This window comes from Panthera onca, chromosome C1 (assembly GCF_046562875.1).
Source record: "Panthera onca isolate mPanOnc1 chromosome C1, mPanOnc1 haplotype 2, whole genome shotgun sequence".
NCBI classification, from domain to species: domain Eukaryota; kingdom Metazoa; phylum Chordata; class Mammalia; order Carnivora; family Felidae; genus Panthera; species Panthera onca.
Genome location: NC_138346.1, coordinates 69,838,084 through 69,858,096, shown reverse-complemented (window position 1 = coordinate 69,858,096; position 20,013 = coordinate 69,838,084). Strand labels below are relative to the sequence as shown.

The 20,013-nt window shown below is 35.8% G+C and overlaps 1 protein-coding gene across 3 annotated transcripts in view; it reads right to left on the bottom strand.

The window, feature by feature from the left end:
• The window catches only part of KCNH7 (potassium voltage-gated channel subfamily H member 7), a 477,468-nt gene that overhangs the window by 232,340 nt on the left and 225,115 nt on the right, over positions 1 to 20,013 (bottom strand). The gene's annotated exons all lie outside the window — the stretch shown is intronic.

The following is a 20,013-nucleotide window of genomic DNA, read 5'->3' as shown; positions in this document are numbered from 1 at the left end:
CAAAGACATCCACTAAAATGTCATTTTAAACAGGAAAAAGATGAAAACAGCTTAAATGTATGGCAATCAGAGAACTCACTAAATAAGCTAGGATCCATTCAGTTTAGATTATTATGATACTACCAAAATTGGTCCTTCCAATAACACATATTGGCTTGGAATAATGTTCAAAAAAGCTGATGCAAAAAAAAAAAAAAAAAAGATACAACATGTATATCTAAGATCCAACTTGTAAAACACATACATAGATTTTAAAAAGACTAGACATAAATACGTCAAACTATGAATAGTGATTACTTGTAGGTAGTGAGATCATAAATTGTTTTCTTCATGTCTTTATTTGCCTATGAATATACATTCATTTTCCAATTAGAAACATAAATGTTTTAAAAAGTAGTAGAAACATGGCTTGTATATTAACAGAATGCAAGTTGACTACATAGTTGCTAAATTTTGAGAAAATGAAAACTCTTTTGGAATAAAAAAATATCTGGAGTTATTACTTCATTTTTAATCTGTATCCAGTGGACATTAATGCATAATAATATAAGCTCTATGAAATTATTCTCATTATTAACAATATTCACTCTCCTTAATTATATACTTATGTAAGTTGAATGAAAATTCTAAACACACTATACAAATTATTTTCCAAACATGTAATAGTTAATAGTGTACATTTCGCACACCTTTGGATGAAAATATAAATTTTTAAGTACACCTTTGATCTCCTCTGACTCTAACAAATTCAGTCAGCTTGAAGATATGATTATAATTACAACATTCTGAAAATATGGGCTTGGTTGACTTACAAAATTTCTTAATATACAAAATCTGACTTACTCCCTTAGCTGTTTCTTTTTTTAAATACGGTTTTTTACTATTTATTTATTTTTGAGAGAGGAAAAGACAGAGAGTGGGCAGGGGAGGGTCAGAGAGAGGGAGACACAGAATCCGAAGTAGGCTCCAGGCTCTGAGCTGTCAGCACAGAGCCTGATGCGGGGCTCGAACCCACGAACTGTGAGATCATGAACTGAGCTGAAGTTGGATGCTTAACCGACTGAGTCATCCAGGCTCCCCTCCCTTAGCTGTTTCTAACTTAGGAAACATTCCATCTTTGTATTTCTTAGATAGGTTTATTCCATTCTGTCAGATTCCAAATCCAGCTAGTATTTGGGGTTGTACTTGGGCTGAGGTGTTTACAAAGGAGCTGCATTTTGAAGAAGGAATTTGACTTTCATGTGCTGACCATATCTACACATGCAAACACAAGTAGCTTAGGCAGTGAGCCACAGCTAGCCCGAGGAGAGAGGGATTCTGTGTGAGGGGCTGATGGCATGATTTGCTGACAAAAAACATGCAGCTGGCATAAATAGGTATTTTAACTCTAAACAAACACACAAAAAATTGATTTCAGTAGTATTAAAGTTCATGCTGCAGGCACAGGATGATGCCAAATTCTGGGCCCAACCAGGGCACCTCTAATACAGACTGTTCTGGGCATAACATGGCACTCAGAAGTCACTTCCCTCTGATTTTCCATGTTAGTGTAATTTCCCATCCCTACCAGTGCTTAAGTGAGGGACTCTGTGGGGCTATCAAAACTGTTCTCTTTATTCAGCAATAGGAAAAAAGCATATTTGGAAGTGGCAAATTTTACCCAGTGAATTCCTATTCACACTCTAACTTTAGTCCAATAGGCCTACCTATAGACCACTCACAATTCCATGCATTCTGCTGACTCTGCCTTTGATCACATTATTAATTCTACCAGGAATCACTCATCATCATTCCCTCATACCCTCTCCACATGTGTTGGTGTAGCTAATTTTAAGTAATTTTTGTTAATCAACCTCTGAATTTCTAGCATTCTATTCACTTCATGCAACTAGCATGTTTTCCTATGGCATCTTCTGAACTGTGCATTACTGTATGATGCTACATTGATGTTTATTTTATTTAAAAATTTCTAATGTTTATTTATTTTTGATAGAGAGAGAGAGAGAGACAGAGCATAAGCTGGAGAGGGGCAGAGAAAGAGGGAGACACAGAATCCAAAGCAGGCCCAGGCTCCTAGCTGTCAGCAAAGAGCGTGATGCGAGGCTTGAACTCATGAACTGTGAGATCATGACTTGAGCTGAAGTCAGACACCTAACTGACTGAGCTACCCAGGCGCCCCTCTACATTGATGTTTAAACATTCTATAGCCAGACTAAATTACTATTACATAGCTTCCTGAAAAGGAGATGCCCTTACTGTAACATTTGAATCTTTACAAGTGGTACTGCCTTTAATCAGATTGTTTTCTCCTCCCTGATTCCATTTAATTATGGTTCCAATACGCACACACACACACTCTCTCTCTCTCTCTCTCTCTCTCTCTCTCTCTCTCTTCAAATCTCAGTCTGATATTATTTTTCCCAAGAAGATATTTTTATCTTCCCATATAGGAGGTGGTTGGGTACTGTTCCTCCATGAATTGCCAAGTATCTTTTATTTTCCCTATTGTGGTCCCTTCATAACTGTTTACTTCACCATCTGTAAGTAAAGCCCCACCAGACTGTGAGTTTCTTTATCATTCATGAATAAATGAACGAACTTCTCAAATATCATTTAACTTTTTTCACATGTAAGCCTTCTATACTTCAGAATGAGGTTATAGGGTTCCTGAGGATAGAAATGGGTCTTTTTTTTTTTTTTTTTTTTTTTTTTAGATACCATCACTCCACATGTCACACAGAATGGATTTTCAATACTTATAGAATTTTTTAAGGACTGGATTGGATTTTTCCTTTGCATTGTTGTTCTCATATGAAGTCATAGATGGGCCCTTAGAGATCACTTAGTCCAACCTTTTCATGGATATTTCTTTTGGATTTCACTGTGAAGGTATTTTAGGTATTTTGGCCCAGAGGCAAGATAAGTTAGTTAAGGGAGAAAGTGCTAAGTGTGCATAAATAAAGTTAAGCCAAACTTCTTGCTGCTTTTTCCTCCTTTTGAAAGGATATTTGGCAGAAAGTAGAGGGAGAGGGAGGGGAGAAGTGGGGACTTGAGTAGCAGCTCCTGAAAGAGGTCTGGACACTACATGTGACTCTGGAGGAGTCAAGGAATCAAATGAGTGGAGGGTCAGTGGGAGGGTGTCCTCGTGCTATAAGACCCGAGTTCTGGCCTGGGCTTTGGATAAAGCAGCCAGGAGGTTATGGTCTGGAACAGTCTATGTCCAAATCTAACTGTGTCTAATTCAAGCTCAAAGCAGATCATCCCTAGGAGTATTCTGATTCCAACCTCCCCTTAGGAGAACAGGGAACTCGGGCATGATTACACTCACTCTGTGCCTCTTTCTCTCACCAGTACTTTTATATAACAAAGATATGCTAAACTGAACAACGGAATGAGCTTGGAAAGGGAAACAGGAGCACAAAACCCAAAATTTGGAAATAAGGTCAGGAGAGTGTGGCGTATCCTTTCAAAGTCATATGGGAGCATTTTTCTTAACGTTTTGAAAAGTACATTATGGCAATATAACTTGAGAGGTTAGGGAGCCTAGGCAAGCAAAGAAGGCATTTATGTTTTCATTTTAGGTACCACAGCTCCTTTAGGGAATAGCTAATGAGTTCTTTTTCCCACCTAGGTCTGGCTACCTACATCATTTTCAAGAAATATTACCTCTATGGAGAGCTCTTCTCCCAAAGCTTAGGACATAGGGAGATTGAACTGGAAAATAAAAGTAGTTAGAGAACCGTTTTTACATGTGTATTTCTTTTTTTTTAAATTTTTATCAATATTTTATTTGTTTTTAAGACAGAGAGAGACAGAGCATGAATGGGGATGGGGCAGAGAGAGAGGGAGATACAGAATCTGAAGCAGGCTCCAGGCTCTGGGCTGTCAGCATAGAGCCCGACGCAGGGCTCAAACTCACGAACTGTGAGATCATGACCTGGGCCGAAGTCAGGCGCTCAACCAACTGAGCCACCTGGGTGCCCCTAGATGTGTATTTCTAGAGACAACAAAGATACCCTATTTTTATTAACTTACATGCGACTCACAATTTATTAAAATATCTTCCACTTTTCTAGTCTCAATTTTCTGCCAATATTATGCAAATAAAGCATGAAGCTGGTGATTTAGATGTTTTTATTTTCATTCATTTTGTCTCTGATAAGTTATTGAAATAATAATTGGGTTAATATCCTAAAAATTAGTAAGGTGTTTTCTTATTGGCCTGAGTACTAGACCTTCACTTTGCTTACCTCAACGCATGGAGTGAGCAATGTGATAACAATTAGGATTTGTAAGGTTTTAAATGTCATACAAAAGAAAAAGGATGGCTCTGTGAGACAACAGATTTGAAGGCTGGGTTCACTGAAAACACAATATTGGTCAAAATGGAAAGGTAAGTTAGATAGAAGTGAGGGAAAGGAAAACTCCAGATCCTGCTCCCTGTAGGAACCCTGACAGAAACCACACTATTCTTCATCCATTAAGGGTACAACATAAGAAAGTAAACTTGGCAGCCCTGAGGTTTAACTTTTCCAACCATCTCTAGTCACACTTGACATGGCTACAAATTTGAGAGCCAGGGGGCCCACATGGGGCTTTACTGTGGTGGCCCTAAAGTGGACAGCCAGGCACAGGGACAAATGGAGGTTATGGCAAAGAGATAAGATCTTGAGTTACACAGGCCTTACTCATTATCTAAAGGTTCTAGCAGGGCAAGCTACAATCAAGCGAATAAGAGATCTTGTCCTGTGACATGAGTCGCCAGATAGCATCACATATCTAGACTTTGACTTTTGCTCTCTGGTACAAGGTTGCGTAAGACACACTACTCTCCAATATTCTGATGCTATTCTAGGGAGGAACTGAGAAAGCAATAATGAACTAAGAAATATGAGATGTTAGGACATGTTGTTTTTCCAGATAGTGAACATTATTTCAAGGCACTAATTAAAGCAGCAGATCTACAAAAGAATCAATGGATTAGCCATTAAGTTCACGTTCTAAGACTCAGATGTGCTTGAGGTTAGGGGAAAGACGGCATTAGTAATGGGAGAAAAAGAGCTATAGTTTTTTTGTACGTTTGAACACATTGTGAGTTAAACCTACAACTGTACCTCACAGTAATGTAATGGATACATACTGACAAAGAGCAGTACCCATTTTCTCTCCTGAGACCCTTAAAATTGAGAAGAAATCTAGATAACGCTACTGCTTTTCTGATGTCTGACTCCTGTCCCATGTTGTGAGGTTCACTGGGGGGGTGGGATTGTTAAGGAATGCTTCATAAAGGAGGCAGAAATTGATTTGAATCTTAACTTATGCAAAGGCCTTAGGAAAATGGAGAAAATCATTACAGGAAGAGTTGATGTTTAGAATAGAGCTATGGAGTCAGGAGGAGCTCATGTAGTGTAGATAATAGGAAACATAGAATTTCACTTCCATTTTCAGCATTAGGGCATATTGGATAATTTGAAAAACCCTGTGAATACAAAATACATAGAAATGTTGGATAAAATATAGCAAACATTCATTTTAGACTCAGAATTGCGCTTCCAAGAAAGGAAGGAAAATAAGCAAGAGTCAAAAGTGAAAAGTGGCTAAACTCTGAAGTAGAAGCTGATGTAGACATCATGACTGCTTCAGAAGGGTTTCCCAATCCTGTGACTAAGAGAACTGAGTATTAGTGGCTATGCAAGTGTGGAGCAGAAAGCAGCATACAAAGCCAAGATCCATCATGAAAGATGGAATTGAGAAAAATAAGTAAAATCTATCTGGACTTGAGCTTGAGTGAAAAAAAGTCTCCTCTTAGCCTACATTCACATTGGCTTAAAGGTTAAATCTGTACTCTGCCGGTACTCTCAGAGACCCCCAAATAGAAAATTACCGTAAATAATTGGTATTGATGATATTATGCCAGGGCATCTGTCAAAAGGAAGTGAAACTTCTCAGGGTTCCCAGAGATAAAGCCTTGCCAAATGTAATCTAAAGTGTATAATTACAATTAAAAACAAAACAAAACAAAACAAAACAAAACAAAACAAAACAAAACAACAACACATGGGGAAGAATCAGCAAAGTGCTTAATTAAAATTAGATCCACAAGAATGCCAAATAGTTTACTTATTGAATATGAATATGAAATGCAAATACATATGTTTAAAATGCTTACAGAAAAATAGGTTGAAACATGTGAAACAATATATATTTTTAAGACAGTTCATAATTTGAAAAAGCACTGATACAAATTTAAAAAAATAATTAAAATTTAAAATACAAGGGAAAGCTTAAATAATTGGCTACTCCAGTCACCGGCTAAAGGGATACTTAATAAATAATATGTATTAAAAGAATTACAAAAATTGGGCACAGAGACACGAGATGAAAATCATGACAGGTAATGTAAGGGGCTTAGAGGACTGAATGAGAAAATTTTGTATGTATCTAATTTGCCTTCTGGTAAAATGCTTCTACATAACGAGAGAAAGGTAAGAGAGGGAAAAACACGTTTTCCAGAATTGAAAAGCATGAATCCTCAAATGGAAGAACGCTAATAAATCTCAAGCAAATAAATAAAAAAGAATCCATAGCTAGATACACACCATGTCATAGTGAAACTGCACCACACTAAATGCAATAAAAATATCTCAAAAGAAGCCTGAGATAAAAGCAGATTTTCTCCAAAGGACGATGATTAGAGGGATTGTAAATATCTCAATAGCATCATTAGAAGTCAGAAGACAGTAGGACAATTCTTCCATGTAGTAAGAGGAAATACTGTCACATAGACTTTTATTCAAGGGAAGAATATGTATTTTAATCAAAACAGCACTAAAATTTTGCCATCAACAGACCTTCAGTGATTGGAAAAACTTCTAAAACATTAAAACTTCTTAGTTACTAAGAATAAAATTATTCCAGAAAGCAGACAAGAAGCTCAAAAGGCACTAAAGCAAAAAACCGGTTAAATTTTAGACGATTCAGTCACTGATGGCATAAAACAATAATAACTAGTAATTCAAGTGCAAAAAATGAGAAAGAAAAATATACTAGGTATAAATAATATGTGAGAGGGGAGAGAATGATTGTTGATAAGTATACATGTTAAATTTTTGCAGGGTCATCACTAAAAAAGTAGAAATAGAGCATTTAAATTCTGTAGTAGAGGGGAAATGAAATGCAAATTGAATAATCACTCTGTCAAAAGAAGTTTTAATGGTAAGCATAGGAAAAGAAGAGCAAACAAAACACGAAGGAACAAAGGCTTCCACATTCCTAGTGTGAATCCAAATGAACACAACCATTCTGAAAAATTATTGACAATATTTTGAAGATTAAGTTGTGCAAATCCCAGACAAAGCAACTCTATCCCAAAGTACACAGACTGGAGCAATACTTCTGAAACTATCTATGGTTAAAACAACATTTAAAAAATTATTTTAATGTTTACTTATTTTTGAGTAGAGAGAGACAGAGAGAGACAGACAGACAGACAGAACATGAGCAGAGGAGGGGTAGAGAGAGATGGAGACACTAAATCCAAAGCAGGCTCCAGGCTCTGAGCTGTCAGCACAGAGTCTGACACACAACTCAAACTCATGAACCCAGAGATCATGACCTGAGCTGAAGTAGGACTCTTAACCGACTGCGCCACCCAGGCGTCCCTCAAACAACTTTTAAAATGTGTGATCCGCTGGAGAACAATATGTTGCAAAATACAAAATCATATAGGCAAATGTTGTAGCAATGTCACACTGCTATGAAGATTTTCAACTGCTTACTTTTGGAGGTTATAGACAACTAGTAATTCATTGATTGACTCTGATCCAAACCACACTTTGAGTACACGGCCGTGTAGAAAGTCTTAAACACCTACATAGAGAGAAATTTATCAGACTAATCCCAGTAACACTGCTTGTAATAAATAGCAAAACCAAACCAAACAAAGCCAACTAGTTAATTGCTCCCCAAAGAATAGCTAAATAAATTACGGAACATCCATACATGTAACAATACTTAATGATGTGAATGAATGAGCTGGAAGTAATCACAATGGATAAATATTTTAGAAAAACATAATAGTAAATGGAAAAAACAATTTGCAGAAAAACACATCATGTGTAATAGTGTTTTATAATACCAAATGATGCTGTTTTCATGAGGAATACACATCTTTGTAGTGAAGTATAAAACCATGCACAGGAGTGATAAGCACCGTATTTGGGATCCTTCCTACTACTGGATGGGAAGAGAAGAAAGGAGAGGGTTCTTCAACTTTGTATTGTGATGCTTCTTCAGCTGAGTAGCAGTTTTAAATGTGTTCATTATACTCAGTATATCTTTCTGTAAGTTTGAAACATTTCCTAATTTAAAAAGAAAAAAAGTATAATGAAAATTTGTTTTTCCTAAAGAGTTAAAATTTACAGCGACCTGGTAAATGTCAGCAACTACTCAGATCTGCCATTCTCTAACACACTTAAAGAATTTTATTTTTCACAGTTAAAGAGAACCTCAGGTTATATGCTGCTAATATTTCAAGTTAGCTTAAGTATATCATCTGTGGCTTCTGGTCACTTGTCCTGAGTCCTACTCCTACACAAAGCAAGGGTTTGTTAGGCATCAATGTACCCGGAGCCCATCACAGGAGATTTTATAGGAAGGCTCTAATAAGTATAGAAAAATGCTGTCCTTTCCACATTAGAATCTAAACTTAAGTACCATAAACTTTTCATTTTCTTATTCAGCACTTCAAACATTGCCTACAAACATGTTAGTTGTAAATAACCAGGCTATTGCCTACTCAGCTGACTGTTTACATAAAAGAAAAAGCATTAAAAAGATATCCCTCAAGGGACTCAACAACCTAAAACTAGTAAGGATTTGCCTAGTGGTCAGGGTGGTTTGTGCATTCTTTCTTAGCCTCTCCTGAGGCTTAAAAAATTCATTAAGTTTCTCAAATGCTAGGCAGCAAGGCAAAATCATAATCCTACCTTAAGAATCGTGTTACCATTCTGCACACACTGACAATATTATCTATCAATTGCTATTTAAAAAAAAAATTTTTTTTAACGTTTATTTATTTTTGAGACAGAGAGAGACAAAGCATGAACAGGGGAGGGTCAGAGAGAGGGAGACACAGAATCTGAAACAGGCTCCAGGCTCTGAGCTGTCAGCACAGAGCCCGACGCGGGGCTTGAACTCACGGACTGCGAGATCATGACCTGGGCCGAAGTCGGCCGCTTAACCGACTGAGCCACCCATGCGCCCCTCAATTGCTATTTTTAACTATAATTGCTTATCATTTACACAGCACTCTCTTAATGTGGAGTAATCTATTTATTGTTAAGGTAATGAAATAATGAGGTTATTAAACTATCCCATTGCTTTATTGTATTTCTTTTCTTTTTAAAAGATTGTGATCAGCAAAGTGTTTCAGCTCTGGGACAATGTTTATGAATGTAATTATAATTATGAATGCACATGCAAAAAAGTACAAATGACCCATACTTTAAATACACTGGCAAAAAGAAAAAGTACAACTTGCTTCCTGGATTGCTTATACGTCCGTTTTCAAGTAATTAACAAAATGATTTCCTATTCACACTAAATTACAAGTCACTAAATTCGAGATAGGAAAATTGTTGAGATGAGTTTCTTTCTTTTTAAGTTTACTTATTTATTTTTGAGAGAGACAGAGAGCGCAAGTAGGGTAGGAGCGGAGAGAATAAAAGGGACAAAGAGAGAGAGAGAATCCTATTCAGGGATTCTGGTAAGTGTAAGAACATTATGTAGAGCCCAAGGAGGGGTTCGAACCCACAAACCTTGAGATCATGATCTGAGCCAAAGTCAGGAAATGAGGCATAGTTTTTTTTCTTTGGTTTTTTTTTTTTTGTTTGTTTGTTTGTTTGTTTGAGGCATAGTTTTTAAAAATGACGAAGATTCTGATTGTGTACTGATCCTGTTAGGCATAGCCTATCACTCCAAAATTTTCTACATTAGTCTGACCTCTATTTAAGAAGCTCAGTTTATGACTCATGGGGTAAAAGAGTAAAATTCAGTTCCACTCAATTCAATTCTAACTCATATATAATAAATAAACCTTATGTCCCCCACTATGTGGAGGCTGAAAATGGGGCTGGTGACATAGCTTTCCTCATCAGGCCGCTTGGAGACTTTGGGGGGAGACAAGACTTGGGAGTGTGAAATCTTTTAAATGAAAAAATAATCACACAATGATGTGTCATATCTGGTGGAGAAGAAAAGTAACCTGGGATTTAGAAAACTTGTATTATTGTTCTCATGTGTCACCAACCAGTTGTATACCTTAGGTCAAGTATCACTTTTAACCTCCCCGGGACTCAGTTGCCTCATCCATAAAGTGAGCAAATCAGATGGTAGATGTTTAAATTCCCATCCAGTCTTCCTACTGTATCATCAATTATCTTGACCTCTTCATCCTTATACAGGATCTGTTATCGGCCTCAGCCTCACCTTCTCTACACCAAAAAAGGGTGTGGGTGGCAGGATGAAAAGGAAGCCACACAGAAATGCAAATTCTGGAAAGGGTCTTTCAAGAGGACTCTGTCCTGGGATTTATTTCTCTTTGACATGAGGAAAATGTATAGCGATAGAAAGCATTTGTACAATTTATATTATGAGAAAAAAAATATTTCTACTTAAAAAATGGGCATTTTTATCTCCCCAAAGGCCACTGATTTTTCTGCTTAAAAATATAGAAATTCATTCTAAAGAGGAAAATTCAATAACCATCTGTGCCTGCGGTGTGGCTTTCTGCTTACGTGCACATGGTTGTGTTCTTTTCATTTTTGTAAATGCACTGCGCAAGCTCTACAGAGAAGTCTTAGTCCTGGAAAGTGAAATTTAAGCTGTGGCTTTGTAAGTCAATGAATCAATTACATGGTGTGACTGGAGAAGCCAGGGTGGGAAGGAAGCATAGCAGGGACTGATGTCTTGTCCTTAAGAATTTAGAAAAACCAAAGCATCCAGCCTTCAACAGCAGTTCAACTGGACCTGATGATATAAGAAGGAAGGGCAAGACTGAGAAAAATGCAAAAACAAAATCATACACGTAAAACTAAGCGGCGTCAGTGCTGGTCTCAAGTCAGATGTACAGAAACTGGAGAACACTTGAGTGGCAAGCAATATTAGTCTAACATTTCTATGGATTACGTGGGTTATTCATGGGGGGACTTAGTTGGTGGAGCTTGTGACTCCTGATCTTGGAGTTGTAAGCTGGAGCCCTATTAAAAAAAATAAAAATAAAATCTTAACAATTTTTTTTTCTTTCAAGGGGTTATTCATATACAAAAAAGTCAAAATGTTATGAAATTTAACATGAATTAGTCTTAAATAAAACCTATAAAATGAAAACTATATGAATGAAATATAAATGAAACCTATAAAATGAAACCTATAAAATGAAAAAACTATAAAATCTAATTTATAAATAAGGAGGGAAATCTGCATTTATTAAAATAGTCATTAGAAATTTTTTCTAATATTTTTCTCTTTAAAGTTCTTATATAAATCTTAATTCTGGTAGTCACAAGCCTAAAATTTAGGGAGTTTTTTAACATTTATGTTAATTTTTTACAACTAATAAAAAAAGAAAAAACAATAATAATATTTCTAGTTAAACCTAGCTTATGTAAAGAAAAGGACATTATTAATTTATCCTATCAAGCAGGATAATGAAAAGAAAAAATTGATTATATTTTTCTAAGTAAATGCTGCATAATAATACAAAATGTTTATAAAGTCACATACTCATAAATTATTGCAACTGCAAGAGATTTATCTACCTCTTTCCCCAATTATTTAGTCTCAGGCTGCAACATTTTGCAAATGAGAGTTGTTCAGTTGCTTTGGAAACAGTATGACTAGCAAAGATAAAACCAAAGTATTCTCCTAATCCCCAATGGGGTTCAGGGCACATAACCCCAAAATATGGGACAGTGGCATTTTTCAAGCTGAAAGAATTTGAGAAATGACATGTTAAGGAAGAACTTTGTGAACTTTCCCTGAAGCAAGTCACAAAACCCTCATGTGAGAGGTGCCCTCTCTACACTTGGAGGAAAGGAGCATTCTTAACTCTGAAAACAAAAGGGACACAAGAAAGGAATGTGAATGAACAGGCCTTGTTAAGTCTCCCCCAGTTTACTATACTTAATGTACATCCTTTGTCCTATCACATCATTTTCCTCTTCATTAAACTTAGCATAAGAACACTCAGGTTTAACTGTATCTTCTCATCTTCATTTCCTTATGAAGGCTTTCATGTCAGGTAAAACTTATATTAAATAAATATGTATGCTTTTCTCCTGTTAATCGTTCTTTGTCAGTCTAATTTTCAGACCCCAAGAGAGTCAAGGAAAACTTTATCCTCCCCTATATACCACATATGGATTTTTTAAAAAGTTTATTTATTAGAGAGAGAGAGCACAACCAGGGGAAGAGCAGAGAGAAGGAGAAAGAGAGAATCCCAAGCAGGCTCTGTGCCAACAGCACAGAGCCCAACTCAGGGCTCGAACTCAAGAACTGTGAGATCATGACTTGAGCCGAGATCAAGAGGCGGACGTTAACCAACTGAGCCACCCAGCTGCCCCCCTAATACTGAATTTTATAAAACAGATCCTACGACATCATTAAATAAGCTAATTATTATAAAATCTGTATCTTAAAAATCATTTTAGAGGACAGGCGTGTGCACAAGGACCGACAACATAAACTTACATAACATTTTACTTTAAATGTATACAAAGATGTCATTAGATTAAAAAAAACACTCAAGAACAGATTTGGAAATAAATCTACATATATTCAGTTTTACTTTGGGAAGATGATATAATCTATCTCATTTTTCAAACCGTAATCTTTTACAAACTGTCACATTTGGTTTAAAATTCTTCTGTAATTTGGTTTTCATTCTTTGTGATCTGTAAGAACCTATGAGTTTATGGTTGCAGATGTTAATGAGTTGATGTGTCAATTGAATCTTCTCTTTAACTGAAGTAGCTTTTTTAAAGAAAATGTTTATTAATTTTGAGAGCAAGAGACAGAGTGCACAAACGTGTGGGATTGATGGGAGGGGTGGTGGGGTGCAGAGAGAGAGGGAGAGAAAGAATCTCAAGCAGGCTCTAGATTGTCAGCCCAGCACAGGGCTTGATTTCATGAATCATGAGATCATGACCTGAGCCAAAATCAAGAATCGGTCACCTAACTGACTGAGCCACCCAGGTATCCCTTTAGCTGAAGTAGCTTAATGTCTCTGAATCTCTTCTATAGGCACCAGAGGAGGTATGGAAAACTGTCCAAGACAACAAGCTGATTTTGTTACATTAATCGATTATATTATTATTAGATTAATTATAGATTAATTAAATAGGGATGCAAAAGAGTAGAATAGCTAGCTTAGGAGACATTAGACCAGGAAGTTTGCTATCACTGTTTCACATATTCACTCATGAACGATTTGATTCATTCTTTCAGTAAATATTTGGTAAAATTCTGGCGTGGGTAAATCTCTCTTTTGGGCACTGTTAGTGATACAGAGATGAAAAAGAGGGGCACCTGGGTGGCTCAGTCGGTTAAGTGTTGATCTTGTTTTCCGCTCAGGTCATGATCTCATGGTTCCGGAGTTTGAACCCCACATGGAACTCCACACTGGGGCTTCCCTGGGATTCTCTCCACTGGGCTCCTCTCTCTCCCTCCCTCCCTTCCCCTCCACAACTTGTGCGTGGGCATGTGTGCACTCTCACTTTCTCTCTCACAATAAATATATAAACTTTTTAAGAAAAGAGAAAAAATTCTATCCTTAAGGACATTATAATCTTGGCCAGTTTTTGCTGAATGTATACCTCATCTGTCTACCTATTCATTTATTCATTCACTCAATTATTCATCATCAGGTATTGTGTGCTAAGAGCTGCTGTGGTAGTCTATTTAGTCACTAAGCACGGAAAGTAAAAAGTTATTACTTAAGAAAAAAAGGATCGTCCTTAACAGCTATGATATACTCTACTTTATTAAGGTATGTCCCAAACAAATAATAAGTTCTGAAAAGATACTGCTGAGAGAATAAGGACAAAATGAGAAAATATCAGAATTTTGTTAACTAGGTATATCCTATGGGAAGTCAGGACAAAAGACCAAAGGTAATGTTGCAAAGTTTTTTGAAGGAAATTAATTATATTCTTTATAATCCTAAGAAGGAACATCAAGCAGAACTTTTTATGCTTTGCTCCAGGAGACTCAATTCTTCCAAAACAAACAAACAAAAAACAAACCAAATCCCTAGTCTTCCTCTAGAAAACCCTCCAAAATCAATGCCAAGTGACAGTTGATCTATTAATGTTTTCCTCTGTGACAGCACACCTTGAAAACAAAATAGAAGACAATTATGTCCTTCCCCCAAAGGGATCCTTTTAATAGATGAGCCAATATATCCTTATCATTGATGAAATAATTCTTTTTCTCTTAAGTATTTGCTGACAACTAAAGACTTTGTTGACAATTGCAAATTAATCTCAAGATCCTGGAAGATGCTCCACAGTAATTAAATTCACCTTGTCCCAGAAATCTGTTGCAGAGCATAAAGCTTGGCAAATTTAACTTGTTATTATGTATTATACGATTTTTATTTATCTTTATACCCTATTTTTAAGAGAACATAAGGAAGTTACATAAAAATATCTAAATTAAGTATGATGTCTATTAACTTTTAAGCTTTGGGGATTTTACAACTTGTTCTATGGAGACAGCTGAAATAATGGGGTGCTGAGTGCAAAGTACTGGGAGTCCTGGGGTCAGTCCCCAGATCTACTGCTTTATAGTTTGTTGATCTTTCATCAAACCATTTTATATTCACTCTCTCTGTCCCTTTCAGGGATAGATTAGATAGATAGATAGATAGATAGATAGATAGATATAGGTTTAGATATTGGATTCTGTGCTAGACCCTATCAATAAAAATGTGCATTCCAAGGTCTCTAAGGTCCCTTTTATAAATTAAATGTCAACTTGGTCCAGAAATTTAAGATCCATGCAAAATCATCTAAATGCTGATGCTTTCAAATGTGCATTTCCTGTTTCTATGATAATTATGAGATGACACAACTTTCTGGGCTAGCCTTTTTGATGACTGAAAACGGTATTTTTACATAGTGGACTCCTTATTTTCTCTTTAAAATATTTTTCTTCCAATATTTCTTTCCTGTTATTGACAATGCCATTTCCCAAGTTCCCCAGATTTACAACTGATCTTTACTTTTGAGATCCTTTATCTGTCATATTTTATTTTAAATCATTTTAAAAATTCTATCAATTACCTCTCTACGAGGTCTTATGGATCCCCCTCATTATTTGCATCCTACTCACTAAATTATATTTACTTCCTGTTTATATAAATGGTAAATGGTAAAGCTTCTCATGGTTTTTCTAGCCTCCCTTTACTCCAGATGCCAGGAAATCATAAAATAATCTTCCTGTCACAGACCCTCTGTCACATAATTCCTTTGCTCAGTAATATACAAGAAATCCCTAATACTTGGCACAGTATGATGTATTATTCAAACTGGGTATCATGCTGGAACAAAAGGCATAAACTGGAATGCCTCTGTCATTTGAGACATATGGCTACTCTAAACAGAAATGACCCAAACCTCCTTCCCTGACTTCCTAATGCCTCCACCAATTAACTATCCCATCCTGTCTTCCATTACACACATATCTGTGTGTGTGTCTATGTGTGTGTGTGTTTCTGGTTAAACATTTTTAGTTTAACTTATTCCCAGAGCACACTGCTAATTTTGAAACTTGTAACTTCTGCAGAGGCAATTCTATACTCTTATTTTGTGATTTCTTGTTTTTCCTTCTGCTTCAAATCCTGGGTAAAAATCATAAAGTCAGAGAATATGCAAGAATGATCCATTGCATGGGGGAAGCTACGCGTGTGCTCCTGCTGGCGATAATCTTCCAGTTAAAGAAGTACCAAAGCACACAGACATTCCTCTCAACTGAAGCTACTCCATTTGCTTGGCTCTGCTTAGAAATTATGAATTTATCTCACTTTGCTTCCAATGTGGGGAAGAAGCCTGGGACCTTTTGTAGTTACTGTCCTCCTATAAATGCTTTTCAAGGATTGTGAACATAATTTGTGCTTAATATGTCTTGACAATTGATTACACACTTTAACTGGGTGGCTTTATAAAACAACACTGAACTAACATCTAAAATATATTTAAACCACAGACTTCAACTCAGTAAGTACATGTTCAGTACCTAGCCAGTGCCGGTAGGTACATACAGAGGAAAAAAACAAAAAAGATTAAATTTTAAATTTTATTTAAATATAAATTTTGATTTTATTAGCTGGTTAATTTTCTCCAGACGCTGAAATCTTATGTAAAACCTCCTTTTACGTAAGGGATTCTGCAGTATACAAAGCAGCCATTAACTTTTGTTTTGGCAAAATAGAAGTAGTTTATTTAGTTACGTTTGTTGAAGAATCAGTTTGCATTATCCTCTGTATCATCACTAGTTACACGCATAGCCCAAATATTTCTTTTATGAGAAAAGTCACCAAAATCCCAAAAGATAAAATTGCTATCAAAGGGTATTTCCTTTTACCACTTCTCATGTGAGTCTTTTTAAAGAATATTCAGTCTAATTTCTCTCTTGATATATAGTTTGCTATTCTATTTCTGCGGAGTGAGAACATTCTGTTCTATTCATTCTCCCACTTACTTTTAGAAACTGCAGAAAGGCTTAAATTAAACTTGTAAAGAAATTAACTGCCATTCTCATGCATAGTTATCAAATATACAACACTCCTGAGTCTACTGCTAATAGGAGTTGTGCCCTGCTGATGACAGTGATCAACTCCGCATTCACAGAAAACAATCACGGGAGGAGTATCAAAAGTGGGTTAGGATCATTCCTTCCTGTGATGATACTCAGTCAGGTTCCTGATCACATGGAGCTTACAGAACAGAATGGTTTGTTTGGTTCTAACAGAACTCTATTGGTGATTCTTTTATTGCAAACCAATAGTAAGTATTATCAAACAGGTCTTTCAAAGCTGGCAGATGTCACATGAAGTTAAATTAGTTTACTCTTCACACAGAATACTTAGTGTTGAATACTTATGTGCTAAAGTAACTTTGATTGCCTCCTTTGGTTTCAATTTCGTCATTATTGGGGGTGGGTTGAAAGACAGACTTGATCTTTCCGTTTTCTTCTAGGTCTAAAATATTGTCTTTTAAGGTCTAGATTTCTGGAACACAGTAATAGTAAATTCTCCAATTTATATTTATGTATGTGCCACTTAAAGCCCAGTTGTAATTGGTCATAAAACCTGGTTGCAAGTCTTTTAAGAATAAAAAGTTCAGATTACACATGTCCAGAGAATTGAAATTTATCAGGGATGTGATTAGGAAACTAATAAAGAGAGCTGATACAGAATTTGTGCATAGAGTCTTGGCTTTGCCTCTCATACATGTTACTTCATATTTTTTGTTCCATGGATTTCTATTTTGTAAAAGGAAGGGACATTAGAAAAGCATTTCACATTTTTATTTATGATCCTAATCATTAATGAAAAATATTAGTCTAAAGATGGAAAAGAGCAAGAGATGGAAAAGAGAAGAGTCTTCTACTTCAGAGAAATTTCTGCATTATTTCTGCATTATCTATGGCTGGGATAATAAGTAGAATATATAATATGGTTAGATAGACTTTGTGCTCAAAAACTTACTTTACATGTAAATTGTAAGGCAGTTTGTGAAAACTGTGGATTATCTTGGTTTGTATTCTGTAATTTATAAGAGGTGATTTGTCCTAGGGCATGGTGAGTTTTCCATAACATTAACCTAAAAAATGGAAAACGTCTTCCTATTTTAACATCTTTCCGAAGGAAATATTTGTCAATCTTTTATAGCTTACTACATTGAGTTTTCTAAAATGTTTGTATTTCACTAAATCATTTTCTTAGAGATATTGCTTATTATAACTTGTCTCTTGTCATTTTTGTAAGTCTAATTTTTTTTCTTAGCAATTTCAAATAGTTTAAAATAATGAGCATTTATACTTGAGTAAGATTTATATTACACATTTTCTTATTAAAGGATCTGATATGTTGGCAAAAACAAACTAATTTGACTACAGAGCTTTTTTTTTTATGTGACCTATTAAAACACTGTGGGCCCACACTGAAAATACACTGATCTAATTAAAATTCATCTTGCTGTGGTTTAGTGTAGATGTTATGTACACGGATTCCAGAGCAAGACTACCTGGTTTCAAAACCTGGATTTATGAATCAGTCATAACACCTTGAGCAAATTATATAATCTCTCTGTGCCTCAGTTTCTTATAAAATAGAGATAACACTACCTATGAAGTTGTCATAAATATTAAATAAACTATCATGTATAAAATTATTTCAATAATGAATGCACCTGGCTTACACTATGAATGTGTTAGTTAATACCATTAACTTCTGACCCAATAATTTGGGGAGTCTTTGAGAGGCAGAATAGCACCTAGATTAGGAGCAATGGCTGTTAGGACTTGAATTCTTAACCCATATGAATCTCTTTCTCCATGTGAAAAATGCTTATAAATGCATAATGTAAACCCTGGTCTATTATTTGCTAAGGTGCAATTTCCTTTTATTTATACTCTCTTACCTTTCTGAATTCCCAGCATCTTGTTCAAATTCTGATATTCCAAAATTAATTAGATAGGTCCTTATTTATTTTAAATACATTATCTGTACTTTTACGGATTGCTGTCACACACGTCGTCCCAGAATAAAGAACTGTAATCAATTTCCATAACTCCTTATACAACAATCCTGTCATCTCCAATGACCAATTTCTAAAGCTTCTTTCCTAAACTTCTCCACTTCCATTGTCAGTTGTGTAATGATTCACTATATTGTATCAAAGCAAGATTTAGAGAGTTTTAAGCAGCATGATGGTTAAATATGTAACTCTTAAACTCTAACTCCTTGGGTTCAAATCCTGACTGTTATTTACTAGTCCTATGACCTTGGGCAATTTACTTAACCCCTTGGGCTACCTTTTTTCTCATCTATGAAAGAAGGAAAAAAGAGTTCCTGTCTCAGCATTGTTGTGAAGATTAAATGAGTAAATGCAGGCAAAGCACTTGGAACATTACCTAGCACTTGGTAAGTCTTCAGCAAAGGTTGCCCATTGTTTTTTTCTCACCTTAGGCAAGCAGGAGCTAGCAAGGGGGGAGGCAACTGGTGGGAATTTGAGAGTTTCAGAGGTACAACTGCTTTAGGCAGAAACAGGGCACAGGCAGCAAGAAAAGATGCTGCTTTTAAAGAAAAAGATGCTTTCTAGTTACTACACGATTAAAAAAATAGAAGTGAGTAACCAGAAAAAAAAAAAAGTAATATATAAGAGCATTCACCTACCCCACAGGGTTTTTTGTTTAGCTTTCTAGTATTCTGATATGTATTAAGATAAGTAGAAAGAGCTATAGGATTTGAGATTACCTTGGAGAGTTTACGTTGGAAAGAGGAAAGCTCTAACAAAAGGGAAGAATTTATCAGGAAAGGTAGAGGTAGGAGCTAACATAAAAAGGCATACAGTGTGTGTGAAGTGAGAGAGAAGGACAGTTTTTGCTCACTTGGGGGAAAGAGGTTTCTGAAAAGTCTTGCCGTGGGAATCTTAGTACGTATCTAAAATTAAAAAAAAAATGTTGTCGATCAAGTAGAGTTCATTTGAACTCTACTCCGGTCACAGAGCTGGGACTTTAGAGCAGTCTAACTATATTCTGGTTAAACTTCTGATGTAGTTGCTCTTAACTGTGGAGTGCTATGGATATGGAAGAATTTTAGTTATATTAATATGTGATTGTTTAACTCAATTTTCAGTAAAACCATACTATTCATATAGTATGCAGTTCACTTACACTCTCATATAAAATTTAATTTTGGGAAAAACGGCTGAACAAAAATGTCAGCAA